At 42.8% G+C, this 7,519-nt stretch overlaps 1 long non-coding RNA gene across 1 annotated transcript; it reads right to left on the bottom strand.

Moving 5' to 3' along the window:
* Positions 1 to 2,566: 2,566 nt before the first annotated feature.
* LOC119474048 lies at positions 2,567 to 6,050 on the bottom strand. Its single transcript, XR_005203348.1, has 2 exons — positions 5,965 to 6,050; positions 2,567 to 2,741 (listed from the first exon to the last, which is right to left on the bottom strand). It is a non-coding gene; the product is annotated as an uncharacterized LOC119474048 (long non-coding RNA).
* Positions 6,051 to 7,519: the final 1,469 nt, after the last annotated feature.

Raw genomic sequence — 7,519 nt, 5'->3', positions numbered from 1 at the left:
CAGAAGAGAGACAATAGACCTGTGATTTTGCTGCAGCTGTAAACTCTTTCCCAGCTATGCAATGAGTCAGTGGTTTTGTATTCATAATCATCATCCTTTAAGATGCAACAGGTTAACACAAAAAGGCATTTAATGTTACTTGAAAGCTGTTTGCTAACATTTTTCATTCCCCCAAACTAAATGAAATTCACATTAGAGAACTGAATTCATTTGCCAACAGGAGGTCTTATCCAAAACTAAACTATATGTAATAACAACAACAAAAATTTGGACAATTTGTGTGGAGAAAGAACTAAAACTTAGCTTCAAGTTCTGGGCTTTGCTAGTAATCCACCCTGAGAGGTCAAGGGAGTTCCTCATGGCTCCTTGATTTAGTTTCTCTTCTGCAAAATGAGGAGTTTGAAAGGGGTGGCTTTATAGTTATCTGTTAGCAACACCCAATTTTTCCCCAGAACTTTAATATTAAAAAGCAGATGTAAATATAAAACATATGTTCATATATCTAAACAACCTCAAATGCATATTTGATTATAGAATAATGAAACAAGGCTGCTTGTGTATCTTATTTTAGTTGCCATATATCACAAAATATCCTGATTGATCCAAAAGGGTATTTGCAAAGTCTTTCTTCCTCTTTCTCTCTCTCTCTCCCTCTCTCCCTCTCCCTCTGTTTCTTTCTTTGTCTCTCTCTCTTTATTTTTTCAGTGACTACCTTGCCAACTAAGGGCACTCATTAACTAGAGCAGAATAGGTTTGAATCTGAGGCCATCAAAGCCAAAATGAATTAAAAAAAAAAAAAAAAACTAGCTAATCAGGCAGCATACAGTAATGCATTTGGGTGTGTCAGTAAATTTGAATATGCATTTTAATAGCACTTTTTATCACAGGCTAAAATATATTTTTTAATGAAGTTGGAATAAAACATTTGAACAGCCATCCAAGCCCCTGTTTGGAGCCCTAGGGTTCACAGAACACTCGCTGAAATCCACTGGGCTGCATGTTCTCTAAGGCAAGGGTCTCCAGCCCCTGGGCCATGGACCAGTACTGGTCCCTTGCCTACTAGGAATCAGCAGCACAGCAGGAGGTGAACGGTGGGCAGGTGACCTTGCTGCCTGAGCTCTGCCTCCTGTCAGATCAGCGGCAGCATCAGATTCTCAAAGAAGCACAAACTCTATTGTGACCTGCGCATGTGAGGGATCTAGGTTGCGCCCTCCTTATGAGAATCTAATGCCTGATAATCTGTCACTGTCTCCCATCACCCCCAGATAGGAGCATCTAGTTGCATGAAAAACCAAGCTCAGCTCCCACTGATTCTAAATGTAATGTGCTTGAATCAGCCTGAAACCATTCCTCCTCCACAACCTCAACTCCTTCTGAGGAAAAATTGTCTTCCACAAAACTAGTCCCTAGTGTTAAAAAGGTTGGGGACTGCTGCTCTAAGGTGTCTTGTGGTCTGACTGTCTGTGATCACTGCCTCTCCCTGCAACCTCTCCCACACCCCCACCCCCTCATTCACTCTACAAATATTTATTGAGTTCTCCTGTGAATCAGGCACAGTTTAGGCCCTTGAGACACTTCAGTGAAGCTACCCAAATATGTACACAAGCCCTGCACAGGAAATTTACACTTGCACTTGCAGCTGTTTCGCTTACAGCTTTGAAGACAATTTTAGTTGATACTGTATCAAATACAGCCCAGTTCTTTTCTGAGTGACTGAGTTTTCCACTCAGTTACCAGTTCCTGGACATTAGCAGAAGATGGCAGACAATTCATCAACCGCTGACAGGCAGCTGCTGAAGACAAGAGGTCTGTTTGTACACTTTTGTCTCTCACTTGCCGGCTAAACTGAAAGAACAGCTAAGCAAGCCAGGTTCCCTAGCCACGCAAGGTTTCCACCAGATCCAAACTCTTGTTTGAGTTTTGGGAAGGCTTATGGGTTCAATTAAGCCATTAACATTTGGTCCGTTTTGTATCTGTATTTTGTATTTCTTCAAGACGCTTTAAATAAGGTTGTAGATTTTTAGAAAATATGGTTCCTTATCCAGAAAAACTCAGCGTCCTTCCAAAATGCTCTCAAAGCCTGACCAACTGGCTAGTAGCCTTTATAAACCTGGAGAATAATGAACGGATTGTTGGAGAAGCCTATTTTACTAAAAATCTGTTTCCCTTTAGAAGCAACCTCAGAAGCCCCATCCAGCTAGTGGTGGGATATTTAATTCCTCCAAATTCTTCCAGAATGTCACTGGGGATTCAGATCATGTCACCTGGGTTCTGTGAAGAGACTTCTCTAACAAGAGGGTTATCTCCCAAAAACAGTACTCAGAATAAAAAGCCCGAGAGTCTGTGCCCAGTAGGTGGCGCTGCTCTTCCTTCCGTTGAGATTCGATTCTGTTGAGGCCTGCTGGGAACAAAGTCACCTGTTGGAAAGGGTATGCAGTAGGTTGGGGTAGGCACGCCTACGGGAGGGAGAAAGACAAACAATTTTATCCGCTCTCCTGACAACGCAGAAGAGAATCAAAGCAGGCAAAGCAAACCACCCCAAAATTGACAGACCATTTGGCTTACATCTTTGAAGTAGAAAAGCATACTGTACTGCATTTAATTTAATCAATAATGATAGCATGTTTAGAACTATGTAATCAATTGTTTGCTATTTTCCTGAAGTCTCCAGTGAGAGGGACTTCCAAGAGTACAGATGTTCCTTGACTTCTGGGGCTACGTCCAGATCAACCCATCGTAAGCTGAAATTATCATAAGCAGAAAATACATTTAATACACCTAACCTACTGAACAGCATAGCTTAGTCTAGCCTACCTTAAACATGCTAAGAACTCTTGCGTTAGCCTACAGTTGGGTGAAATCATGTAACACAAGCCTATTTTATCACGAAGTGTTGACTATCTCATGTAATTTATTGAATACAGTACCCTGTGGAGCACAGTATCAGTTGTGTGTGCTCATGACTCTGTTGCTGACTGGAGCTGCTACTCACTAACCCTGCCTGGCAATATGAGAGAGATCGTACTATATCGCCAGCCCAGGAAATGGTCAAAGTTCAAATTTTGAAGTACGATTTCTACTGAACACATATTGTTTCTGCATCATTGTAAATCTTAGGTTGAACCATGGTAAGCTGGGGACCTTCTGTATGTGTCTTTGACCTCATCCCCCAGAGGCACCCAAATCCCAGGAATGGCCTTTCAAGGGTGGCTTAAATAAGAAGTAAAGGGATAAACTAGGGTAGTTACCCAGACCAGAGGAGCACTTTGAAAGCAGTAATATTTAAGACTCGAACCCCTCTACAAGAGTCGTCATGGGGTTGCAGAAAATCATGTGGACATTTGCACTGAGAACTCACTCTTTCCCAAGGCAACTCCTCCCATATTCGAGAAAATCCAATGGACCCTGCACCTTTCTAGTTCTACCATTTGAGAACTTGTGGAACAAGCCTGACTCGGCTTCTCAGTGACGAGTCCTTCAAATATTTGCCCACAGCTCTCATGTTTCCCTCTGAGTCTTTTTTCCACCAAAATAAACACCACGGTTGTTTCAACATTTCCATAGTGTACCCGCACAGTTCTATTAATATTTCAGTTGCAAGTTACAGAAACAGGCTCTGGTGAGCTTTACCTGAGATGTCTCATAGAATCAAGAGACGAATTAAACATCTCCAACCTGAGAACAAAGTTGCTAGGATTCTAAGCAGGAGTCAGCGTCCTCTTAACTGCAGTCCTGCCATGCACATAACTCATTGGTGACTTTCATGTCAATTTCAACTGCCCGTGGAGATTCCGAAGACCTACCTGGGATTCCCCAACCCTGGGCAGGGGCCTGCATCACCTAACATAGACATGGCTACTGAGTCCCAATGCAGAAAAGCGAGAACACACAGGTTATTTCTTGTTATTCTGATCTCTCCTCTGAACATGGGCTATTTGTTAGTGTTTCCTTTACTGTGCGGGGCCAAGTGCTGGGGGCGAGTCTAACCACACAGAGCAGAGCAGGACCATCATCCTCCTGTTCTAGACTCTATACTTTTATTATTATGGCCAAAGATAGCTTTTTTTTTTTATTATTATTCACATGACTCCTCTTGCTTGTTGTTAGGTCACCTCTCTTTCACCTTGTACTTCACTCATTCGGTCTGGTGACTCTAAATGCCAAATCATATCCCTGAGATTTTGCATTTGTAACATCTGAGATGCTGTTCCAGCCTGCCAAAAGCTTTCAGATCTTCGTTTTATCACCCACTATAGGATAAGCGTATGTCAATACTACTTTTCTCTCTTAATTTAGCAGAGTTTCATTGTATTTTGTTTTGTAAGAAACTGAGTTTGGCAGGAGAGTCACTGAGCTATGCAGAGAAGTCATAGAAAATGTATAAGGGATCTAGTCATTCCACTTCTAGGAATTTATCATCAGAAATGATCAGGGACATAAACACTGTTTTGAATGCTTAGAATTTGTCTCATTGTTTATAATAGCAAAAAAAATGAAACCCATTTACTACTAAACAGTAAGGGAATCCTTACATAAATTTTGATATAGTCATTCAGTAAAAGATATTGCTACCAATAAAAATGTTGTTTACACATACATCCTCAAGATATGAGAAAATATTATAAAATACATATGTGATTTATTTAAGTTTAGAAGAAACTAAAATGCTCTAAATAATATTTTGATTTTTGTCTTTTTATTTTTAATTTTTTATTTGCCCCACCTTTTTAGAAAGTAATGCCTTTTTATTTTTAATAAAAAAATAAACTGAAGCAAATATACCAAAATGTTAGCTGTGGCTTATCTCTGAATGATGGAGTTTTGGTGATATCATTGTCATCTTTATAATTTTCTCTATTTTTTTTTAACTTTATAATGAGTATTTCTTCTCTTATAGAAAATCTTTTTAAAATAAAACTTTTTTTCTCAGCCAGACACGATAGCTCACACCTGTAATCCCAGCACTTTGGGAGGCTGAGGCAGGCAGATCACGAGGTAAAAAGCTCGAGACCAGCCTGAACACCATGGCGAAACCCCATCTCTACTAAAAATACAAAAATTAGCCAGGCATGGTGGTGCATGCCTGTAATCCCAGCTGCCCAAGAGGCTGAGGGAGGAGAATCGCTTGAACTTGGGAGGCAGAGGTTGCAGTGAGCCCAGATGGTGCCGTTGCACTCCAGCCTGGGTGACTGAGGCTCTGTCTCAAAAAAAGAAAAGAAAAGAAAGAAAAGAAAAGAAAAGAAAAGAAAAGAAAAGAAAAGAAAAGAAAAGAAAAGAAAAGAAAAGAAAGGAAGGAAGGAAGAGAAAGAAAGAGAGAGAGAGAGAGAAAAGGAAAAGAAAAGAGAAAGAAGGAAGGAAAAAGAAAGCTTTTTTCATGATCAATCACAGATCTTGACTATGGATAAATTCTTTGCCTTTTTATGGGGCTTTTTAATTTTTTTAAGCTGTGATAAAATCCAGAGATTCCTCGGCTTCCCCTATTCATGTGTCTTGATAGTAGCACTTCCCATCCTGCATTACTAGACCTTCCTGTTGAGCCAGTCCTCCGCCTTGGAACTGACAGCCCTGAAGCTCAATGTCTCCACCCTCCTGTCCATCAACAGCTCCTCACAGTCTTGGTCATTGCTGTTCTCTACCTCGGGCTCAGCCTTGCCCATGTTCCGAGTTTATCAGGTGAGCAACAGAAAGAACAGCAGCATGTCAGCCTCAGACCTAGTATGACCTGATATCATGTCACAGGCCAATCTCTCAGGTACTGTGTTCTGGGAAGAACCCTGGATGTCATGGACATTTCAAGTAAAAGGATTTCTTCGGTTGGCAACCACAGAACTGAGCTTTTGCCTCAATTTCCCTACCATCATCACCTTCCTTCCGTATTAAAATTAGCCCTTGGGGCCCCAGCCTATTTGCCTGTTGTCCTGTCACCCCACTCAGGTCTTGCTAGTGATACCTTTATGCCCTCACCTTTCACACCCTACCTGGGCTCCTCATGATCCCCTAGAGCCAACAGTGCCTGCCACCTGGGGGTTCTCCTCATCTGTGCTCCTTGCCAGGCTGGGTGTCTGGTTGCCCTCCCTTTCCCAGCCTTTATTTTTCTCATGTGAGTCTCCTCCTCCTTTGCTGACTGCCTGTGTCATCGAGGCCTCAGGATGCCTCATGCCCCAGCCAAGGCACCCTGTGACATTGTGCATGTCAAACATGGTGGCCACATCTGGTACTGAGAAAACCGGAGGAGTGGGGAGAAGTACTGGGGGAGGGGATTATCTTTAACATGTATTTTTTCAGACCAGGTGCGGGGGCTTACACCTGTAATCCCAGCACTTTGGGAGGCCAAGGCAGGTAGATCACTTGAGGTTAGAAGTTCAAGACCAGCCTGTCCAACATGATGAAACCCTGTCTCTATTAAGAATACAAAAATTTGCTGGGCGTGGTGGCTGAGGCAGGAGAATCACTTGAACCCAGGAGGCGGAGGTACAGTGAGCCGAGATCACACCATTGCACTCCAGCCTGGGCAACAAGAGTGAAACTCTGTCTCAAAATAAATAAATAAATAAATAAAGTATTTTTATTATAAAAGTAGAAAATAAAAATTATATTTCTTTCACTGACAACCTTCACTACTTTATATTTTAGATTTTCTTCTAGTATTTTTGGTTGCTATGAAATTTTTATAGGCGCTGAAACTACTTAAAGTACCCGGGAATGGTCTTGTCACTCTTCTACTTTTTTCTTCCCCTTTCCTTCTCTCCCTTCTTGCCCATCCCTTTTTTGACTACTGGTTCATAAGGTAAGTTCAGATGAGAGAGTAAGAGGTACAATTAATTAGCATCTAGTTATCCCATCACTAAGTGTGGTTCCTTGGCCATATTGATCTGTTTGGATGCTCAGCCTCCTCACAGGTACCAGGCACCAGCAGGAGTCACCGTCTGTAGCCTAGGGAGCTCCCCATTCGGTGAGACTGAGTGGCTTCCTCCTCCTGACACAGCGAGAGGCAAAGCTGAATTGAAGGGCAGCCATCAAAGCCCATTTCTCTGTGTCCCTGTTGTAAGCACCGGGCTCATGGGATTTGACAACCATCAGCCTGGGGTCTGATTTCAAATGGGGAAAAGTCTCAGCAAGTTAGTGGAGCTGGCGACAAAAGCAGCAGCAAGGACATAGCGGCTGGGGTGGGTTGGCCCCTGCTGGGCTTATGCTGGGCTTTCCGGAGGAGCTCCACAGAGCCTGGGCCGATTTTCCCATAGGAGAGGCCACTTTGGTGTTCTTAGACACAAACTTTGTTTTTACTCTATTTGTCCCTTTCTGGTGGGCCACTGATTAGAGGAGCAGCCAGAAGGCCCACCCACCCAGCAAGAGCAGGGTTTTTCTCTGCGTGTGTGCGTGTGTGTGCGTGTGTGTGTGTGTGTGTGTGTTGTGGGGTGGGGTTTCAATCACACACAGGATAGAAGGGAGCTCCCCAGGGCTCCCCCAAAACTGCACAACCTTCACCATACCAGTCCTCAGCAGCACGGGCTGTTCTATC

This window comes from Cebus imitator, unplaced genomic scaffold (genome assembly GCF_001604975.1).
Source record: "Cebus imitator isolate Cc_AM_T3 unplaced genomic scaffold, Cebus_imitator-1.0 Scaffold205, whole genome shotgun sequence".
NCBI lineage: Eukaryota > Metazoa > Chordata > Mammalia > Primates > Cebidae > Cebus > Cebus imitator.
This window is presented reverse-complemented; position numbering and strand designations above follow the sequence as displayed.